Genomic DNA, 23,976 nt, shown 5'->3' with positions numbered 1-23,976 from the left:
GGGGCTTGATCCCAGGACCCTGGGATCTTGACCCCAGCGGAAGGCAGAGGCTTAACCCACTGAGCCACCCAGGCATCCCGTGTAGAACGTTTTTAATGGTCATTTACTATTCACTCCCCTTATGCCTGTGGCCCTTAACCAAAATTTTGTTATTGGACAGTTGAGTTGTCCCTATTTGAGAAGCAATGTTGGGCTGAGCATCTTTGTCCCAGAATCTTTACAGCTTGATTTCTTTAGACTACACGCCCCAAAATGGAGTTATGGAGGTAGCAGGGCGAGCACTTTTAAAGCTGCGGCACCTGTTGTGGCATTGCCCTCCTCCAAGGTAATAACTGATTCACATGCCCATCAGCTCCTGGAGTAGACCCACCAGAGGAATTGATTTCCAATGACATTTTCATCCTATGAGGGTTCTGTTCCTGGAATTCGCTCCGCTGCTCAGTTTGGTAACAGTGTTCTGAAATCAGACGTTCTCTACACAGGTTTGGGGTTTTTTGTTTGTTTGTTTTGTTTCTGTTTTTTTAAAAGATTTTATTTATTTATCTGACAGAGATCACAAGTGGGGGGGGGGCAGGCTCTCTGCTGAGCAGAGAGCTGGATGTGGGGCTCGATTCCAGCACCCTGGGATCATGACCTGAGCCCAAAGTAGAGGCTTTAACCCATTGAGCCGCCAGGTGCCTCTGATTTTGTTTTTAAAGCATCTTTGTCTTCCAGTTATTTTAAAATAAACATGTTCCCAGGGCAAAGGACATCTCCTTTTTGCTCTGTTCATAAAGATAAGAGGAACTGAATTTTCAAGGGTGTAGAGCAACAATGTCCTCTTGGCTGATAAAAATCATTTCCAGTGAATCAGGGCACCTGGGTGGAGAGGTGGGTTGAGTGTCAGCCTTTGGCTCAGGTCATAATCTCAAGGTTCTGGGATCTAGCCCCACATTGGGCTCTCTGCTCAGCATAGAGTCTCCTTCTCCCTCCTCCTCTCACTCTGCCCTTCACCCCCACTCGAGCTCTCTCTCAAATAAATAATAAACTCTTTCCTAAAAAGTTCCAGTGATTCTATGACAAACATAAAAGCCTCGGTATAGGGCTGCCTGGGTGGCTCAGTGGGTTAAGCCGCTGCCTTCGGCTCAGGTCATGATCTCAGGGTTCTGGGATCGAGTCCCGCGTCGGGCTCTCTGCTCGGCAGGGAGCCTGCTTCCCTCTCTCTCTCTCTGCCTGCCTCTCTGTCTACTTGTGATCTCTCTCTGTCAAATAAATAAAATCTTAAAAAAAGAAAAATCAAAAAGCAATTAAAAAAAAAAAGCCTCGGTATAATTACCTCCATGTTTCTAGACTGGGAGCAAATAAACAGGTCAGGTCAATAATTCAATTAAACAAATATTTGAGTACCGCTGTTGCATAATGGACTGATCGCCAATGAACCAGATAGGGACATAGTTGCCAGGATACTACGCCCACTGTTTTCAGTGCTGTAAGTGGGGTACAAATATAGCGCTAATCAGGGGGCTAGAACTCTACTCACACTAATTAAAAAAATCTTTTATCAAGAAGATGAGAATGGAAACATGGCTTTGGGTTAGATATTTGGGATATTTGGTGGGTCTTGACAGAATGAGAAGCAAAGAGTTTTCCACAGGGAGAACAAAGTTCTGGGAGTTAGAGGCTTGGGGCCACCCTGAGATGTGACTTGGAGGGAGTTATGTCTTAGAGCTGCTCCAGGTCTAGAATCCAGAGAAGTGATGTCAGGCTGCCTTGGGTATGGACTTTGCTCTGATAGGACATGTGTTTTTGAGCCAGCACATGACACAACCCACATTGGGATCATTATTTCTCTAGATTGGTAAGGTGAAAGTCCACTGTCCAAGAGATTTGACCAGGACTATACAGCAATAAAACATACAACTCACATACGAAAATAAACTTTGAGGGCTCCTGGGTGGCTCAGTTGCTTGGGCAATTGCTTTTAGCTCAGGTCATGATCCTGGGGTCCCAGAATCAAGTCCCGCATCAGGCTCCCTGCTCAGTGGAGAGTCTGCTTCTCCCTTTGACCTCTCCCCTCTCATATTCTCTCTTTCTCTCATTCTCTCTCTTAAATGAATAAATAAAATACTTTAAAAAAGAAAGAAAGAAAAGGAAAGAAAAGAAAAGAAACTTTGATTTGAAACTGAATTGGGGGCACCTGGCTGGCTCAGTTGGTATAGCAGGTAACTGTAGATCTCAGGGTCATGAATTCAAACCCCATGTTGGGCAAGAAGCCTATTTGAAATAAATAAATACTGAGTTAAAACTGAGTTTGTTTAACACTCAATTTAAAACTTCTCCAAGTTTGACCTGAGTGTCTATTTATAATGCACTCCACGGCAACAAATGGGCCAGAAAAGCTAAAATTAATAAGCAGATATCAACCATGTGTGTTTCTGCATGGGCTACATGGTTATTTCTCAAATGGCCAGTATGTATGCAATTATGAAAATTTATAAGGGAAATTTGACTAAAGTGGCCTCGAGATGGTAGGGGGAGCCCTATCCCTCAACATCAATAACAGGAAAAATTGGCAATTACAGACAACGAAGAATTGCAACAGAAAAGAATCAGTCATTAAGGGCCCCAACAAGGAAAGGTGTATATTGCATCTCCTACAAGAAATCAACCAGAGCTGCAACTCAGTCAATGGAAAGCCATCACCGCCCTGAACTCTGGCTTCTCTCTAATGGACTTTTATTCAAAACAACCCCTTCCAACTTCCTCCTTCTTCTCGATAAAATAGTGTTCCTCTCCTTCATTTATTGGACTTTCCTGTGGTTTTGCTGTACCCTAGGTGTCCTCAATTGCAATTCACTGCTATTCCCAAATAAATCAATTTTTACTAGTAAAATAACTGGCAGTTTTATTGTGTGTGTGTTCTAAAGATTTCGTTTTTAAGTAATCTCTGCACCCAACGTGGGGCTCGAACTCACAACCCAGAGTTCAAGAATCATATATTCTAACAGCTGAGCCAGCCAGGTACCCCCTAGCCATTTCATTTTTAAGGTTAACACAATCATATCTCCTACCGAGGTCCTTCTTTCAAGGTCAATCAGTTATTCTGTTATGAAATGAGCAAAACAGATCCCTGCCATGAGGAAACTTACCTCCTCGTTGGGGAGATGCTTATATAAGCAAATGAACATATCGTATTCATTTCCTGATTAACAGGATAGATTAATTACAAGTACCTAATTTAATTTTGACCCAAAACCCCACTAGAACTTCAGAAGAGAGATTTAAAAAAAAAAAAAAAAAGACATAATCCTAGAACAGACAGTATGGAAAAGAAAGGAGATGTGGGAAGTGCGGATGAGGGGACAGACTGGTTGTAACAGATTTGACTGGTTGAAACTGATTTAATCATTTAGACTAGCAGTGGGAAAATCGATGGACCCCAGATTAACACCAGAGGATCATCAAAGTGCTAGGAACTGGGGTGGAGGGAGAGTAGGAATGCCTGAAAGCTGAGAAGAAGCCGGGGACAGTCTCCATCAATTTTCATCTTGCATTAGGCAAGATGGCCACCTCCTCTTCCCCTATAAAAGACAGGAGGCTCCTCTCCAGAGAGTACAAACAAAGGGTTTGGTAGTCTGGGCAGAATCTTGAAACTCTGACGCCCTCCTTCATGGCTGCTGCAGGCAGTTTACTTCAGAGTCGGGGGGGGGGGGGGGGGGGGGGCGGTGGGTTGGGGGGGTGTGAGGTGGGGAGTGGAGGGCTCTTCTCTGGGCAACCTGTCCTGCTCAGGAGGATTAAAAGGTATTTGAGGAGGAGTGCCTGGGTGGCTCAGTCCCTTAAGTGTTTGCCTTCCGCTCCAGTCGTGATCCTGGGGTCCTAGGATGGAGCCCTGCTTTGGAGTTCCCTGCTGAGCGGGGAGCCTGCTTCTCCCTCTCCCTCTGCTGCACCTCCCTGCATGTGTACTCTCCCTCTGTCAAATAAATAAATAAAATATATGTTTTTTAAAAAGATATTTGTGGGGCCGCCTGGGTGGCTCAGTGGGTTAAAGCCTCTGCCTTCGGCTCAGGTCATGATCCCAGAGTCCTGGGGTTGAGCCCTGCATCGGGCTCTCTGCTTGGCGGGGATCCTGCTTCCCTTCCTCTCTCTCTGCCTGCCTCTCTGCCTACTTGTGATCTCTGTCTGTCAGATGAATAAATAAAATCTTAAAAAAAAAGATATTTGAGGAAAATTTGCAGAGTGGAAGCTAGAAATCAAAATAAACTAAATAAATGTGGGGAAAACAAAAACAGGACAGGAAAAAAGAAACTATCAGTATCTTCAGATTAAAAAAAAAAAGCCAATTCACCCATGAGTAAGAAGGAAGTGCTGTTTTAAAAAAAAAGGAACATTCAGATGACTTAAAAAAAAACCCAACTCCCCCCTACCCCCCAACCCCCCCCCCAAAAAAACAACCTAAAACTAAACTAAAAAACAAACAAGCAGGAGAAACTCAACAGAAAGTTTGGAACACCAAGTTGAGAATACCTCTCAAAGGACCCAAAAGACACAGAGAGTTAGAAAGCAGGAAACTGTGGGGACATTTGGGAACAAGCTCAAGAGGTCCAATCATCCTAATAATACCTTGCCATAGAAAACAAAGAACAAAGACAAAGCAAAGGAGGAAAATATCCATGAAAATTTTCAGGGAAATTTCCAAGACCTGAAGGACTCGAGTTTAGAAACAGAAAGTGCCAGCTCAATGAATGAAAATAGATTCACCCTTGAGTTCATCACCACGAAAACTTGAGAACAATGGGAGCAGATAAGATTCTACAAACTTCCAAAGAGAAAACACAAGTCATGAGGAAACAGGAAATAGAATGGGTCAGATTTCCCAACAGTTGCAGTGGTGAGCCATATGCCTTCCAGATGCTCAAGGAAGATGATTTTCCACTCACAGCCAAACTATTGATCAAGTGGGTGGGTGAAATGAGAACATTTTCAGACAAGTCAGTGCTCAAAAAAAATTTTATCTCCCACACACCATATCCCAGGAAGCTTCTGGAACATGTATTCCTCCACTAGGAGGAAATAAAGCAAAAGTAACTGAAAGGCAGAAACCAGAGATCAGACACAGCAGAGTGGAGAAGGGTCCTCTAACCCCCCCCACCCCCCCCCACCCCCGGGGGATGGTGACTGTTTTATGACCAGCCCACCTCAGAGCAGGGAAACTTTGCAGCCAATAAACCACACACTGTCTGTTTCCCTGCCCACTTCTCCCTACTTCCCTCCAGTGTGGACAGCCAGGGATAGTGAAAGACAAACCAGCACTGTTTTTGAGCGGCTCAGCTCTGGTAACAGAGCAAGGATGTAATAAATAGGAATCATTACACTCCTCCCTATGCTTCTCTTTTTCTCTTTGCTTTCCTCCCACATTTTATGATAAAAATTTTGGCACAGAGAAGTTGAAAGGAATATACCGTGAACATTCATATATCCATCTAAATGCTACAATTAGCATTTTCCTAGACTTGCTTCATCATGTATCTACTTATCCATTTAGCCATCAAATTTCTGGCTGCCTTTCAAAAGAGGTTGCAGAAATCAGAATAGTTACCCCCCTGAACACTTCAGCATGCATAAAACGAATTATCCTTTCTTTTTCCCTTAGGTAAAACTGCAGACAATAACATGTACGAATCTTAAGTTTACCATTTCTTGAGTTTTGACAAATATATACAGTGATGCAAAATGCCATCAAGATATAAAATCTTACACTGAAAAGAAATTTAAAAAAAAATTAAAAAATAAAAAAACTAAAGGAAGGCAAAAAAAAAAAAAAAAAGATATAAAAATCTTACATCCCCCAAAGGAATTCCTCGTGCTCCTTCCTGGTCTCCACCGTCACCCCCAAAGGCATCTCTGCTGTGATCTTTCTCACAAGTTCCTGTTGCCTCTTCTAGAACTTCATGCAAAAGGAATCATACAGTCTTGGGGCAGCTGACTGGCTCAGTCAATAGAGCATGTCACTCTCGACCTCAGGGTTGTGAGTTCAAGGCCCATGTTGGGCACAGAGCTTACTTTATTTTTTTTTTTTAAAGATTTTTATTTATTTATTTGACAGAGAGAGAGATCACAAGTAGGCAGAGAGGGAGGCAGAGAGAGATGGAGAAGCAGTCTCCCTGCTGAGCAGAGAGCCTGATGCGGGGCTCGATCCCCCTAGACCCTGGGATCATGACCTGAGCCGAAGGAAGAGGCTTTAACCCACTGAGCCACCCACGCGCCCCACAGAGCTTACTTTAAATAAACAGATAGATTGGGGTGCCTGGGTGACTCTGTGGGTTGAGCCTCTGTCTTTGGCTCAGGTCATGATCTCAGGGTCCTGGGATGGAGCCCTGCATCAGGCTCTCTGCTCAGCAGGGAGCCTGCTTCTCTCTCTCTGCCTGTCTCTCTGCCTACCTGTGATGTCTATCTGTCAAATAAATAAATAAAATCTTTTTAAAAAAATAGATAGGTAGAGCTAAGAACATTCTTATCCAGATCTTCTTTTTATTATTTATTTATTTATTACTATTCTAACTAGTCTTCTCACTGTGGGGCCCAAACTCACGACCCTGAGATTGAGACCTCAGCTGAGATCAACAATTTGACCCTTAACTGATTTGGCAACCTAGGTGCGCGCCCCCCCCCCAAATCTTCTCTTTAGACATGCATTTTCACTTACTTCAGTGTAAGTACCCAGAAGTACAATTGCTGGGTCATAGATAGGTGAGTTTCATTTTATTAGAAACTGAGACTTTGGGGCGCCTGGGTGGCTCAGTGGGTTAAGCCGCTGCCTTCGGCTCAGGTCATGATCTCAGGGTCCTGGGATCAAGTCCCGCATCGGGCTCTCTGCTCAGCAGGGAGCCTGCTTCCCTCTCTCTCTCTCTGCCTGCCTCTCTATCTACTTGTGATCTCTCTCTGTCAAATAAATAAATAAAATCTTAAAAAAATAAAAAGAAACTGAGACTTTTTTCCAAACTCATTGTCTCATTTCATGTTCCCATCACACTGTATCCCTGCGAATACTTGGCGTTGCCAGTTTTTATTTCTTTTTTTAAAAAGATTTTATTTATTTATTTGACAGAGAGAGATCACAAGTAGGCAGAGAGGCATAGAGAGAGGGGGAATCAGGCTCCCAGCTGAGCAGAAAGCCCGATGCAGGGCTTGATTCCAGGACCCTGAGATCATGACCTGATCTGAAGGGAGAGGCTTAACCCACTGAGTCACCAGGAGCTCCTCAGTTTTTATTTCTAATCAGTCTTTTTAGGGCTCCTGGGGGGCTCAGTCGGTTAGGTGTGTGCCTTCAGCTCTCGGGTCATGGTCCCAGGGTCCCAGGATCAAGCCCTGCATCGGGCTCCCGGCTCAGCAGAGAGCCTGTTTCTTCCTTTCCCTCTGCTGTTCTTCCTTCTCTCTCTTTTTTTTTTAAGATTTTATTTATTTATTTGACAGACAGAGATCACAAGTAGGCAGAGAGGCAGGCAGAGAGCCCGATGCAGGGCTCGATCCCAGGACCCTGAGATCATGACCTGAGCTGAAGGCAGAGGCTTTAACCCACTGAGCCACTCAGGAGACCCTCTGCTTCTCCTCCTTCTTGTGCTCTCTCTCTCTCTCTGTCAAAATCCTAAAAAAAAAAAAAAAAAAAAAAAAAATCAGGCTTTTAGATTTTAGTCATTCTGGTGGGTTTCTAGTGCTTTCTCTAATTTGCATTTCTCTGGTGGCTAACATGTGCGTACTTCCCCACGTGCCCTCTTTTAACTAACAATGTGGCAAGAGTCTGCTGACATTTGTGGCCTATGATGCAGAAAAAACCCACAAATATGTCCAAATAAGATGTTTATACATAAATGATTTTTATATATACATGTTTATCGAGGCATAAACTCTCTCTCTGCAAGGAGACATAAGCAGTTGGTAATGGTGCCGGCTTTGGAGAGGGCCCTGACTATGTGGGGAAAGGGGTTGGAGAGAGAGTTTTCCCTGCTCTGTAGGAAAGGAAAAATTCTCCCTCTACCCCTTGGGATCTTCCAGCTGGACTAAGACTTAAATTTACATGAGATGGGTAAACAGGAGGGGAAAAAAAACCCCCACATTTTGTTATCCATGCACAGAGGCCCAATATTGAAATGGAGACCTACAGAAATGACCAGGGAAGGCAGTTTTTGTACATTTTAGACAGAGAGACAATAAATTGTCAAGGGAGTGACAGCATGATGAAAATGGGGGTTTGGAAGCTTTAATTGGTAGGGAGTTTTTTTTAAAAGATTTTATTTATTTATGTATTTTTAAAAGATTTTATTTATTTATTTGACAGAGATCACAAGTAGGCAGAGAGGCAGGCAGAGAGAGAGAAGGAAGCAGGCTCCCTGCTGAGCAGAGAGCCGAATGCGGGGCTCGATCCCTGGACCGTAGGATCATGACCTGAGCTGAAAGCAGAGGCTTTAACCCACTGAGCCACCCAGGCGCCCCTTTATTTATTTATTTGAGAGAGAGAGAGAGAGACTGTGTGAGTTGGGGAGGGAGGAGACAAGCAGACTCCAAGCTGACCACAGAGATGTCCTGGGGGCCCCATCTCAGCACTACAAGATCACAACCCAAGCGGAAACCAAGTCAGTCGCCCAACTGACTGAGCTACCCAGGCGCCCATTAATAGGGAATTCTAAACGGAATTCTAAGCTGACGTAGTAGATTAGAAGAAAAGTAACAAGGTTTGTTTCTACAGCTCCCTCTGCTTCGAAGTCCCTCTCTCTGGTCATAGAGGACATCTTCTTACTTCTTAGTACAGGGAAGGGATTTTTCTTTTTTTCTTTTAAAGATTTTATTTATTTTTGTGATCGACAGAGATCACAAGTAGGCAGAGAGGCAGGCAGAGAGAGTGAGAAGGAAGCAGGCTCCCTGCCAAGCAGAGAGCCCGATGCGGGACTCGATCCCAGGACCCCGAGATCATGACCCGAGCTTAAACCACTGAGCCACCCAGGCGCCCCGGGAAGGGATTTTTCATACAGGAGATTTGTTTCATGATGTCGGGGTGACAGAGGAGGATCCGAGTGTCTTTGCGTCAGCTGTTTCTTGTCAAAAATATTTTATTTATTTGAGAGAGAGAGAGCACGAGTAGTGGGGAGGGACTCAGAGAGAGGGAGAAGAAGGCTCTGCATTGAGCAGAGAGCCCGATATGGGACTCAATCCCAGAACGCTGGGATCATGACCTGAGCCGAAGGCAGATGCTTAACAAACTGAGCCACCTGGGCACCCCCAGCTCTTTCTTTTTTTTTCTTTCTTTCCTTATTTTTTTGGTAAAGATTCTAATTATTTATTTGACAGAGAGAGAGCAAGTGAGGAAACAGCAGCTTCCCGCTGAGCAGGGAGCCTGACACAGGGCTCGATCCCAGGACCCTGGGACCACAACCCAAGGTGAAGGCAGAAGCTTCATGACCGAGCCACTCAGCATCCCCACCACTGAAACTTTGAATAAAATACTGTCCCTCTCTTCTCTGGTCTACCTACTACCTCTGGATCCTCCTAGGTAAGATGAAGATAACTCCAGAGGTTCAGCAGGGCCGGTAGGGGCTGGGCCTGGGCAGTCAGAGAGTGATGGGGGCTGCCCATGGCCTGTGCCTCTGACCCAGGGCAGATGTTGGCCAGGGGCTTGTACTTCATGTGGATTCACCCACTTGGTCCCTGAAGTCAGGACAGGTGGAGTCCTGAAAGTGACCATCCTGTCCAGACCTTGGATGGGAAAGATGTGAACATTATCTCACATCCCTTTAGAATCCAAGCCAGCTGGGTCTTGTTTCTTTGTCCGCTAAGTTTCCTGGGAGTGGTGCGTCATACCAGTTGATTTGCCTAGAAATGACCAACAGAAACCTAACGCAAACCACAAAAGAATGTTTTGGGGGGTGGGGAGGGGAGGGGAGACGCCTAGGTGGTTCCGTGGGTTGGGCATCTGTCTTCGGCTGAGGTCCTGAAGGTGTTGATGAAGTCTGTCCAGGCAAGACCTGCACTTTTGTGTACAAAGCAAAGAACAGCACAGTGACTCCTGGTGGCCGGCAATGCAAAACCATGGCGTGGTTTGTGCCAAATTCCAAATTCCAAAGCAACCTTCCTGCTAAAGCCATTGGCCACAGAATTGGTGCAAGGCCGTGCCCCTCAAGGATTTAAACTTACTGACCAGTAGGGGCGCCTAGGTGGCTCAGAGGGTTGAATATCTGCTTTCGGCTCCGGTCATGATCCCAGAGTCCTGGGATGGAGCCCCCACATTCGGCTCCCTGCTCGGCGGGAAATCTACTTCTCCCTCTCTCTCTCCACTGTCCCCCTGGTTTGTGCTTTCTTGCTCTTTCTGTCAAATAAATAAAATCTTAAACAACAACCACAACACACCTTGCTGAAAAGTAAATAAATAAAGGTGTAGATTTGTTCCCTTGTTTTTAAAAAAAAAGCAAAAGGAAACAAAGGTAACTCATTTTTTTTTTTTAAGATTTTATTTATTTATTCGACAGAGAGAGATCACAAGTAGGCAGAGAGGCAGGCAGAGAGAGTGAGAGGGAAGCAGGCTCCCTGCGGAGCAGAGAGCCCGATGCGGGACTCGATCCCAGGACCCTGAGATCATGACCTGAGCCGAAGGCAGCGGCTTAACCCACTGAGCCACCCAGGCGCCCCAACTCATTTTTTTTTTTAAGATTTTATTTATTTATTTGACAGAGAGAGAGACCACAAGTAGGCAGAGAGGCAGGCAGAGAGAGAGGAGGAAGCAGGCTCCCCGCGGAGCAGAGAGCCTGATACGGGCCTCGATCCCAGGACCCTGAGATCGTGACCTGAGCCGAAGGCAGCGGCTTAATCCACTGAGCCACCCAGGCGCCCCGGTAACTCATTTTTTAAACCATTTTCTGGAGGTATGATTGACATATGAAAAGCTACATATGTAATGTGTATGACTTGATAAATTTGGAATAAGGCAATTAATTTTATTTTATTTATTTTTTTAAAGATTTTATTTATTTCACAGAGACCACAAATAGGCAGAGAGGCAGGCGGAGAGAGACGGAGGGGGAAGCAGGCTCCCTGCTGAGCAGAGAGCCCGACGCGGGGCTCGATCCCAGGACCCTGAGATCATGACCTGAGCTGAAGGCAGAGGCTTCAACCCACTGAGCCACCCACGTGCCCCAAGGCAATTAATTTTAATTGCATGCTTTATTTGACTCAGTAGAGCTAAAAAATTATTTCAGCATATAATTAATATAAAAAGTACTGAGATATTTTCCATTCTTTTTTGGTACTCATTTTTGAAATCTGGTGCGTTTTACAATTATGTCACATTTAGATTTGGATGCTTAGTGTTCATCAGAAATATTTGAGGGCGCCTGGGTGGCTCAGTCGGTTAAGCGTTTGCCTTCAGCTCAGGTCATGATCCTGGGGTCCTGGGATTGAGCCCCATGTCAGGCTCCCTGCTCCCTCTGCCTGCTGCTACCCCTGCTTGTACTCTCTCTCTCTTTACGTGTCAAATGAATAAATAAAATATTTTTAAAAAAGAAATATTTGATGTGTTTAGAATCTAAAATTTACTGTTCAAAAGGTAGATTCCCACACTCAGATTGTTGAAAAGATACTTAAAAGTTTTCCAGTAGCTGAATCAGTTTTTATTTTTTTTAAGATTTATTTATTTATTTGACAGAGAGAGAGATCACAAGTGGGCATAGAGGCAGGCAGAGAGAGAGGAGGAAGCAGGCTCCCTGCCAAGCAGAGAGCCCGATGTGGGGCTCGATCCCAGGACCCTGGGATCATGACCTGAGCCGAAGGCAGAGGCTTTAACCCACTGAGCCACCCAAGCGTCCCTTTATTTTTATTTTTATTCATTTATTTTTTAAGATTTTATTTATTTATTTGACAGACAGAGATCACACGTAGGCAGAGAGAGAGGAGGGGAAGCAGGCTTCCCGCTGAGCAGAGAGCCCGACTTGGGGCTCCACGCGGGGCTCGATCCCAGGACCCTGGGATCATGACCCGAGTGGAAAGCAGAGGCTTTAACCCACTGAGCCACCCAGGCGCCCCTATTTTTATTCTTAATTAATTTATTTTATTACATATATATGTATACATATTATTTATATATTTGAGAGAGCATAGGGGGTGAGGGAGAGGGAGAAGCAAACTCCCCACTGAGCAGAAAGCCAGGCATGGGGCTTGTTCCTGGGATCCTGAGATCAGGACGGGAGCCGAAGGCAGACAATTAACTGACTTAGTCCCCCAGGCGCCCCTCCCTCTCTTTTTTTGTTAAGGCTGAATAGTATCCCACTGTATCCTATTAGGCTCATCATCTGGTAGTTCATTTGTATCCTTTATAGTAGATTGGTAACGGTAAGTATAGTGGTTTCCTGAGTTCTGTCAGTCATTTTAGTAAATGATCTAACCTCAACAGGGATTGGGAACCCCTGAATGTAGAGGCTGTCAAAATTGTGAACGGTCCCCAGGGGCTGGCGTCCAGAGAAGGGGCCATGTTGTGGGACCGAGACCTTAAACCTGTGGAGTCTGAAGTAGTTTGTGTCGGAATTGAGTGGAGTTGTTTTACGTCCAATTAGCATCCAGGAACGGCTATGTTGGAAAACCCAGGAGACCTTTAAGATGACAGCCGGCAAGCACATGCGAAACCCCAGATGAGAATCACTTAGCGGTGCCCACTCAACCCCCTTGACGACGAGAGATGATAACATAATGATTGTTGTTGTTTAAAGCAACTAAGTGTCGGGATGACTTGTTAGGGGACAATGGTGACTACGGGGTATCAGGATGGAGATACTGGCATGACCAGAGGTGGAAAAATGGGAACCAGGACCACTCCAGGGATCTTCTTTCTGGGATGCTGACATCATAATAACAGACTCACCTGCCTGCAGGTGCCACTCACTAAGGCTTCCATTCCTGGCGGGGGTGGGGGCAGGGAGTGTGGACTGTTGGGGAAAAGGGAGTCCACCCAGTGACTCACAGCCCACCACGACCACAAGGAATGGAGTAGAGGAAGTCCCCTTAAAAGAACGGGAAGTTGTGGCTGGTCAGGGAAAACGAAAAGATATGCGCTGTGCTCATTAGGTTTTGTTTCAGGGCGAATGACAGAGACCTAAAGTGACAACAGCTTCAAGGAGATCAAAGTTTATTTCACTGGTTGCAAAACTCCCGAGGTGAGTAATTCAGGCTGGTAAGTTCCCCATCTGTGACGCCTGAGGGTCCAGCTCTTTCTTCTTATACCCAGATGGAGCCCTAGCGAGTATATTACGTTCCAAGCACAGGATGGAGAAACAGGGAGGAAAGGGAGTGGAGGGCGCACACAGGGTCTCTTCAGGACGATCCTGGGGCTCTGACTTACTTCTTACACCTCTTCCCAGAATTTAATCATGTGACCACACCAAGCTGTCTTGCAGGCTGGCAGATACAGGTCCTGCTAAAAAGACCTCTAGGAGTGGATCCTAGAGGACAATAATCAGGTCGTGCCACACCCACCGCATGCCATCTGACTGCCTGACACTCACTCGCAGACAGCTTTCCATGCAAAATATTTTCAGATGCTCCCACCCACCGTCATGTAACCATCACAATCTTACACTCACCTGTCTCGGGGAGAGAACCAGAGAATAAGGTCCAGTTACTGCAAAGTCTCTGAGTCCAGGACCTCTGCAGTCCGCGGGTCAAACAGAATTATAACCAGCACCAAGTCATCTTCTATGAAGTCATGAGGAATGGGAGGAAGAAAGATGGCAAAGATTTAAAATAACAATAACTCGGTACAGCAAGCAAGAACAGGCAGGTTGACATCATCCTCAGCCCCCCATTTCCACAGCCACAAGCCCGTAGCTGACATACATCACTTCCCCTTTCACTACCCTTTCTAACATCCCCCTTGCCTTTGGCCAGCATCGAAATTAGAGTCTTTGCACAAAGCTTTGTTCCTGAAAAATCTGAGCCATTTTAGTCCAGTCCACGAAGGGATTTTTTTTTTTTAGATTTTATTTATTTATTTATTTATTTGACAGAGTAAGAGAGAGAGAGAGGTCCCAAGTAGGCAGAGAGGCAGGTGGGTGGGGGGGAAGCAGGCTCCCCACTGAGCAGAGAGCCTGATGTGGGGCTCAATCCCAGGATCCTGAGATCATGACCTGAGCTGAAGGCAGAGGCTTAACCCACTGAGCCACCCAGGCGCCCTCTAGCATCTTTTAAAACCCTGATCCTTAGCGGATCTTATCTGTTGCTAGGTATTAAATCACTCCCAAGCTTCAAGGCTTCAAACAAGAGACAGTGAGCAGGGTCACAGGGTATAACAACAGCCACTTCCACATTACCCTGCGGAGCTGGGGGAGCCCCGCAGACATATACTCCCAGGGCTACGGTGGGACAGTACTAAGCACGTGGAGAGAAACACTAATAGGCTAGTCATTGTTCACTTTTTTGTCTTCAAGCAACACTCATAAAAAAGGTATGACAGGGACACTCGTTTTCGTAAAAAATAAAAATTTGAAATGAGAATATAGAGAACTACCGTATCGATTAAAAAGTAACTTGTGGGGTGCCTGGGTGGCTCAGTGGGTTAAAGCCTCTGCCTTCAGCTCAGGTCATGATCCTAGGGTCCTGGGATCAAGCCCCGTATCGGGCTCTCTGCTCAGAGGGGAGCCTGCTTCCCCCTCTCTCACTGCCTGCCTCTCTGCCACCTTGTGATCTCTGTCTGTCAAATAAATAAATAAAATCTTTTAAAAAAATCTTTAAAAAAGTAATTTGCAATATGCATTATGCTTAGCTTTTTGTTACACTGTATACAGCTTGAAGCATTTCACAGACACTAAATACATTTGGGATTTCACTATAGTTAACATCAAGAAGAATAATCTGTTTACCTAGAGGACCCATGACTTTCTGAATGTTGCATATTTGGTCGTGAGGCATCCTTGGAGTGATTATTCACTCAAAAAATGTTTCTTATCCATTGGCTATGTGTCGTAAACATTAGTAACCTTAACAGATATTGACAACAATGAAAGCTATTGAAAACTTTTGACGTTTTGCAGCTTAACAGAAAGATTATATTTATTATCCTTAGATTTTATTTTTTTATTTTTAAATATTTTATTTATTTATTTGACAGACAGAGATCACAAGTAGGCAGAGAGGCAGGCAGAGAGAGAAGAAGGGAAGCAGGCTCCCTGCTGAGCAGAGAGCCTGATTTCGGGGCTCGATCCCAGGACCCTGGGATCATGACCTGAGCCGAAGGCAGAGGCTTTAACCCACTGAGCCACCCAGGTGCCCTTAGATTTTATTTTTAACTCTTTTTTTTAAAAGATTTTATTTACTTATTTATTTGTCAGAGAGAGAGAGAGAGAAAGCACACAAGCAGGCAGAGAGGCAGGCAGAGGCGGAGAGAGAGGCAGGCTCCCCGCTGAGCAAGTAGCCCGATGCGGGACTGGATCCCAGGACCCTGAGATCATGACTTAGGTTGAAGGCAGACATTCAACTCACTGAGCCACCCAGACAGCCCTATTTTAACTCTTTAGTGTAAAGATAACTTCAAATACACAGAAAAATAGTTGGGGCATTTGGCTGGCTCAGTTGGTGGTACATGGGACTCTTGATCTTGAGGTTGTAAGTTTGAGCCTCACATTGGGAATAGAGATTACTTGAAAATAAAAATCTAAAAAAAAAAAATAGAAGAGCATAACAAACTCTTAGGTACCCATCACCCAACGTCAACCATCAATATGTCATCCATATCCCTACTCCCCACACTGGAGTTCTTTCTTCTTCCTTCCTTCCTCCTTCCCTTCTTCCTTCCTTCCTCCTTCCCTTCTTCCTTCCTTCCTTTCTTCTCTCCTTCCTTCCCTTCTTTTCTTCTTCTTTTTTAAAAAATTTTATTTATTTATTCGACAGGGAGAGATCACAAGTAGGCAGAGAGGCAGGCAGAGAGAGAGAGAGAGGGAAGCAGGCTCCCTGCTGAGCAGAGAGCCCGATGCGGGACTTGATCCCAGGACCCTGAGATCATGACCTGAGCTGAAGGCAGCGGCTTAAACCACTGAGCCACCCAGGTGCCCCCTTCTTTTCTTCTTACTTTCATTCTTTCTTCGTGAGTGTGAGAAGGCAAGTAGTGGGGAGGGGCAGAGGGAGGAGAGAGAGAATTTCCTGCAGACTTTCCAGCAAGCACAGAATCAGAGAGAAGGCTGGATCCCATGACCCTGAGATCATGACCTGAGCTGAAACCAAGAGTTGGACACTCAACCACGTGAGCCGCCCAGATGCCCCCCACACTGGAGTACTTTATTTATTTATTTTTATTTTATTTGGGGCACCTGGGTGGCTTAGTCGTTAAGCATCTGCCTTTGGCTCTCTCACTGTGTCTCCCTCTCTGTCAAATACATAAAGAAAATCTTTAAAAAATATATTCTTTCTTTATTTGTCAGAGAGAGAGAGTACACAAGCGAGGGTAGCAGAGGGAAAGCAGGCTCCCCGCTGAGCAAGGATCCTGATGCGGACTCGATCCCAGGACCCTGAGATCACGACCTGAGCCAAAAGCAGACACTCAACCAACTGAGCCACCCAGGTGCCCCCACACTGGAGTACTTTGAAGTGAATTCCCCTCATCGTAAGATTTTGTTCATAATTACTTCAGGTTGCATCTCTGAGAGAAAGACTTAATAAAATGCCTACAAAGGCGCTTAGGATACATAACATAATCATCTTTTAATATTGGAAATACCTAATTCACAGCCAAATTTCTCTGATTGTTTCCAAAATGATTTTAAGCTTCTTTCAATGGAAAATTTCAAATGTATCCAAAAGCAGATAGAATAGTAGAGCACATCTCCTTATGTACAACATCTGATTTGGCAATGATCAATTTTGGGGTCATTTTGGGTCATCCACATCCACCCTCCCCCACCCTCATTATTCGGAAGCAAATTCCGTACATTACACGTGACATCTGTAAATATTTCAGTATGTATTTATAAAAAATAAACTTCTTATAAGTTTAACCATAATTTCATTATCAACCTTAAAAAACGATGATTTCAGGGTGCCTGGGTGGCTTAGTGGTTTAAGTCTCTGCCTTTGGCTCAGGTCATGATCTCAGGGTCCTGGGATCGAGCCCTGCATCGGGCTCTCTGCTCAGCGGGGAGCCTGCTTTCCCCCCACCTCTACCTGCCTCTCTGCCTACTTGTGATCTCTCTCTCTCTCTCTCTTTGTCAAATAAGTAAATAAAAATAAAAATCTTTAAAAAAAACTGATGATTCCTTCAGATTATCAAATTTTCCCAACGCCCTCCTCCCCCACCCTTTTTTTACAGTTGCTTTTTGGAAATAAAGACCTTACATTAGATTTGGGAGATAAATCTCTCAAGTCTTTTGAGATTTGAAAGGTTCCCTTTAATTCGTTTTAAAATACCGTTTTTTAAATGTCACAATCCTGATTTTGTTGCCTGCCTCACTGTAGACGTTTAATACGTTCCTCGGGTAATTAGATCTCCAGGATTGACAGACTCAGATTCAATTTTCTTTTCCAATGTATTTCCTTGGGAGTTACATGTTAGCTGGACCCATCTATAAAAAGAAACATACCTTTAACTATGGACCCTGAAGTACAGTTTATACAGGTGAAGTCAGATAAATGGATAAATGCTCCATTCTTTCCCTTTATTTACTAGTTTACCAAAATGAGTTTGTCTCCAAGCATTTTCCAGAGGTAACCAGCCAAATGGGTTTTCTGCTTTGTCTTGTTTCGTTATGAAGGAATGAGTTGGGTTGACTAGCATCCCAAAAGAATTCCTACCCACCGGGAACCTCAGAATGTGACCTTGTTTGGAAATAGGGTCTTTGTCTCTGTAGTTAGTTAAGATGAAGTAGGTTGGGGTAGAGTGGTCCCCGAACCAATGACTGGTGTCCTTACATGCAGAGGGCTCCCAGATGCACACACACAGAAGGTAGCCATGTGAACAAAGGGGCAGAGATTGGAGCGATACAGCCATAAATCAAGGAATGCCAAGCCTGACTGGCAATCATTGGAAGCTGGAGAAGGCAAGGAAGAATTCTTCCCCAGCACCTTCAGAAGGGACATGGCCATAGCAGCATCTTGATTTTGTCTTTTAATTATTATTATTATTTTATGATTTAACTGAACTCTTTGCCACACACGGGGCTCGAACTCACTACCCCAAGATCGAGAGTTACAAGCTCTACCCACTGAGCCAGCCAGGTGCCCTAACACCTTGACTTTGGACTTGTAGCCTCCAGAACTGTGAGAGAAGACGTCAGTTGTTTGAAACTGGTTTGTGTTAATTTCTGAGGGTAGCTCGAGGAACGAATGCGAGTACTGTGACGAACTCGGGGGCTGTCCTACTTAGTACGTTTCATAGCATTGTGGTTACTACCCTTGTTGGTGCTCCGATTGTTTCATTTTTGGCCAGGGGGAACCTCTTTAAGTTGGCTCCTGACTCTTTCCGACAGAACCCTAGTGGTCTGCCCCAGATTGGGTACCTGCCTTTCAATAGGAAAACATATTTGGAGACTCCTACCTGGGGACCAGAGGTGCTCATTGCTGCAAGGTTGGTCACTCACTATTCCTTGGCTTTTTCAGCAAGCAGAGCTAGGAAACACGCACTCACGCACTCATATTTTTTAAAAGATTTATTTTTTTCATTTTAGAGAAGGAGAGGTGGGGGAGGGGCAGAGGGACAGAGAGCCCATTGTGGGGCTCCATCTCAAGACCCTGAGATCACAACCTGAGCTGACACCAAGAGCCGGATGCTCAAACAACTGTGCCACCCAGACACCCCACGCTCATATTTTTAAGAAAAAGACATCTGAGTTCATGCCATGCCTCCAATTCAAATTCAGGGCTATAGTGTTTTAATTTAAACTCATCAAACTTATAGGGGCATCTCCTTTCTTCCATGCAAAAACTCCTCGTTTTCAATTAACACCAACATAATTACTCATTATAATACAAACACACAGCGGTCTCATATTGATTTTCTAAAAGATTTTATTTATTTATTTATTTATTTATTTGACAGAGATCACAAGCAGGCAGAGAGGCAGCCAGGGGATGGGGGTGCGGGGAGCAGGCTCCCCGCTGAGCAGAGAGCTTGATGCAGGGCTTGATCCCAGGACCCTGAGATCATGACCTGAGCCGAAGGCAGAGGCTTAACCCACTGAGCCACCCAGGCGCCCCCATATTGATTTTTTTTTATTAGATTCAAAGGTAGTATTTGGTAATTTATCAGTTGCATATAACACCCTGTACTCATTACATCTCCCTGATGTCCATCACCCAATTATCCTTTCCCCCCACCTGCCCTCCAACAATCCTGTTTGTTTCCTAGAGTTCAGTGTCTCTTATGGTCTGCCTCCCTCTCAATTTCATCTTATTTTTCCTTCCCTTCCCCTATGTTCATCTGTTTTATTTCTTAAATTACACATATCCATGAAATCATAGGGTATTTTTCTTGTTCTGATTTATTTCACTTAGCATAATACCCTCTAGTTCCATCCACATCACTGCAAATGGCAAGATTTCATTCTTTTTGATAGCCGAGTAATATTCCGTTGTATATACATGCCACATCTTCTTTACCTATTCATCTGTTGATGGGCATCTGGGCTCTGTCCATATTTTGGCTATGGTGGACATTGCTGCCAAAGACATTGAGGTGCAGGGGCTCCTGGGTGGCTCAGTGGGTTAAACCCTCTGCCTTTGGCTCAGGTCATGATCTCAGGGTCCTGGGATCAAGCCCCACATCGGGCTCTCTGCTCAGTAGGGAGCCTGCTTCCCTCCCACCCCCGCCTGCCTCTCTGCCTGCTTGTGATGTCTGTCTGTCAAATAAATAAAAATTTAAAAAATTTTTAAAGGGGCACCTGGGTGGCTCAGTGGGTTAAAGCCTCTGCGTTCGGCTCAGGTCATGATCCCAGGGTCCTGGGATCGAGCCCCACATCGGGCTCTCTGCTCCTCGGAGATCCTTCTTCCTCCTCTCTCTGCCTCCCTGCCTACCTGTGATCTGTCTCTCTCTCTGTCAAATAAATAAGTAAAATTTAAAACAAACAAACAAACAAAAAAAAATTTTTAAAAATAAAAAAAAAAGACATTGAGGTGCAGATGACTCTTTTGAATCACTGTTTGTATCCTTTGGATAAATACTGAGTAGTGCAATTGCTGGGTCCTAGGGTAACTCTTTTTAACTTTTTAAAAAAGTTTTAAATTTTTTTTATTTTTTAAGATTTTATTTATTTGACAGACAGAGATGACAAGTAGGCAGAGAGGCAGGCAGAGAAAGAGGGGGAAGCAGGCTCCCTGCTGAGCAGAGAGCCAGATGCAGGGCTCGATCCCAGGATCCTGGGGTCATAACCTGAGACAAAGGCAGAGGCTTAACCCACTGAGCCACCCAGGTACCCCACTTTTTTTTTAAAGGCTCCATATTGTTTGAATCTATTTCTTTTTTTTTTTAAAGATTTTATTTATTTATTTGACAGAGAGAGATCACAAGTAGGCAGAGAGGCAGGCAGAGAGAGAGGAGGAAACAGGCTCCCCGCTGACAGAGAGCCCGATGTGGGGCTTGATCCCAGGACCCTGAGATCATGACCTGAGCCGAAGGCAGAGGCTTAACACACTGAGCCATCCAGGAGCCCCTATTTTTAACTTTTTGACGAACCTCCATACCATTTTCCAAAGTGGCTGCACCAGTTTGCATTCCCACCAACAGCGGAAGAGGAGTGGTTTTTCTTTCTCTGAATCCTCGCCAACGTCTTGTTTTCTGAGTTGTTAATTTCAGCCACTCTGGTAACACAAAGCAGTTTCATTTTTTTTTTTTGGAAAGACTTTGTTTCTTTATTTATTTGACAGAGAGAGAGAGCTCAAGCGGTGGGGAGCAGCAGGCAGAAGGAGAGGGAGAAGCAGACTCTCCACTGAGCAGGGAGCCCGATGAGGGACTCGAACCCAGGACCCGAGGATCATGACCAGAGCTGAAGGCAGCTGATTAATCTACTGAGCCACCCAAGTGCCCTCACAAAGCAGTTTCCTAATAACAATATCAATGGCACCATCAACAATATGATAATTGAAAATGATTAAGAGTTTATAGCAGTTTCTATTTTTTTTTTTTTTTTTTTTTGTACAGCCAAATTGTAGCTGTAATGTTTCTTGGATTGGTTCCTCTCTGTGTTATGCCACCAACTGGATATATGGTTTCATCCGTTTCATTTTGCTATCAAGTTTCAGGGATTAAAAAAAATTTTTTTTAAGTTTTTATTTATTGAGAGAAACAGTATGAGCAGGGGGTAGGGTGGAGAGGGAGAGAGAGAGAGAATCTCAAGCAGACTCTGTGCTGAGCTCAACGTGGGGCTTGATCCCACAACCCTGAGACCATGACCTGAGCCAAAATCAATAGTCGAACCCTTAACCGACTGAGCCACCCAGGAACCCAAATTTTTTAAAAGCACTTTAAAACAAATAGATGGGTCCCCTGGGTGGCTCAGTGATTAGGTGTATGCCTTCGGCTCAGGTCATGATCCCAGGGTCCTGGGATCCAGCCCCATGTTTGGGCTCTTTGCTCCACGGGAAGGCTGCTTCTCCCTCCGCCCCTCCCCCTGCTTGTGTTCCTGCTCTCATTGTCTGTCTCTCTGTCAAATAAACAAGTAAAATCTTAAAAAAAAAAACAAAAAAAAACAGGGACGCCTGGGTGGCTCAGTGGGTTATAGCCTCTGCCTTCAGCTCAGGTCGTGATCCCAGGGTCCTGGGATCGAGCCCCGCATCGGGCTCTCTGCTCAGCAGGGAGCCTGCTTCCCCTTCTCTCTTTGCCTGCCTCTCTGCCTACTTGTGATCTCTGTCTGTCAAATAAATAAATAAAATCTTTTTAAAAAAACCCCCAATATATGGTTTATCCATTTATTTAGGGAACAAACAAAAGACCCCCAACCCCTCCACATACATGTATATATATGTATAAACATGTATACACACCCATATACGTATTTATATGTGTATATGCACGCAAATATGGACGTGTATGTTTATTTATATATATATGCACGCACACACACATATATCCATGCATACCTTTTTTTTTAAAGATTTTATTTATTTATTTGACAGAGAGTGAGATCACAAGTAGGCAGAGAGACAGGCAGAGAAAGGGGGAAGCAGGCTCCCTGCTGAGCAGAGAGCCCGATGTGGGACTCGATCCCAGGACCCTGAAATCATAACCTGAGCCGAAGGCAGAGGCTTAACCCATTGAGCCACCCAGGCGCCCTCTCCGTGCATACTTTTGTCCTTTTTTTTTTTTCACATGACTCTGTACTAGCCAGCACTGTGTCATTGATTCACATTCACCTTAACCTGTTGAAATAATGTGAGTGCCTGAAAAGGACCCTTCAGTGCAAGACCAGAAAGTTGAATTTTCTCACAATGGCAACTGAGCTCTCATAGTTAAATCCTCCCCACCCTTCCAAGTCTCCATGGGAAGGAACAAAGGAATAGCAAGGATTTCTGACCAACACTTTGGATCATTTGCGTCCGTCCTCTCTTCCAGCAACATAATCAAGGTGTCTCACTCTTCAGGTCGCTTGTGATCCAGAGAAAAATATTATTAATTATAATGATTTTTTTCTTGGTAACTATAGGTATATGTTTTTGGCAATCTCCTCTTTTTTTCATTTCTTTACTTTTTATTATGTTGAGAGCCTCAAAATCGGAATCTCTTTTTTTCTTTTTAAGGAAGCTCTACCCCCAAGATGGGCTTGAATGCAGGAACCCAAGGTCAAGAGTCACACGTTCTACTGATTTTAACAGCCAGGTGCCTCTAATTAAAATTATTATTAATGGAGCCACCAAACTTGCATTCTAAGGACTCCGGGGCCCTGAGCATGGAAATAACTATGATTTTCTGGGTGCCCTCTATCCGCCTAGGACAGCGTCTGAAGCTGGGCATGCTTGCTCTCATTTATTTCTCACAAATACCCTGTAGGATGGGTGTCCTTATCCTCATTTTACAGAACCAGATCATGGAGCTAAAAGTAGATGCCAAATGTGGAACTTTGTATCCCTGTGCTTTTCTCATCAGGTGAAGCGGGAAAGAAAAAAAGACAACATTTCTTTCACTTGAGTCATTGTTCTAACTGCCGGAAGGAAGATTGTAGGCAAATGACTTGGGTCCTTTTGATCGAGCCTTCAAAAAATCATTTTCCTATTTGCCTTGGCGTCTTTTCTCCTGCCTTCTCCTATAACCCTAATGGACCTCCACGAAAATACGTTCCACACTGACTTATAGTTAATTCTGCCTGGTTCTCAAATTATAATTAGCAGAATGTCTTCCCGGAGATACCAGAAAATTGGGGTTGAGTTAAATGTTAATTTACCAGTCTGCTCTAAGCCTCGGAACCAGTTAACCTTGATATATTGTAAAACTCAAATCTTGTTAGCGTTCCTTCGTGTTCTCTTTGACCTCCCATGATTGCTTATAACATGATGGCTTATAACAGAAGGCTTTTTACCTTGCTCAGTGCAGTTTTGTGGTGATGTTTGCCATTATTTATGGCAACTGAGTAGCTTGTTAGAAATGAGTCTTTGGGGGGTGCCTGGGTGGCTCAGTGGTTTAAGCCTCTGCCTTCGGCTCAGGTCATGATCTCAGGGTTCTGGGATCGAGCCCCACATCAGGCTCTCTGCTTCGTGGGGAGCCTGTTTCTCCCTCTCTCTCTGCCTGCCTCTCTGCCTACTTGTGACCTTTCTCTCTGTCAAATAAATAAAAAAAAAAAAAAAAAAAAAAGAAATGAGTCTTTGGGGGGCGCCTGGGTGGCTCAGTGGGTTAAGACTCTGCCTTTGGCTCTAGTCATGATCTCAGGATTCTGGGATTGAGCCCTGCATCAGGCTCTCTGCTCAGTGGGGAGCCTGCTTCCCTTCCTCTCTCTCTGCCTGCCTCTCTGCCTACTTGTGATCTCTGTCAAATAAATGAATAAAATCTTAAAAAAAAAA

Source organism: Meles meles, chromosome 21 (genome assembly GCF_922984935.1).
Source record: "Meles meles chromosome 21, mMelMel3.1 paternal haplotype, whole genome shotgun sequence".
In the NCBI taxonomy this organism is placed as follows: domain Eukaryota; kingdom Metazoa; phylum Chordata; class Mammalia; order Carnivora; family Mustelidae; genus Meles; species Meles meles.
Note: the sequence above shows the minus strand (reverse complement) of the source record.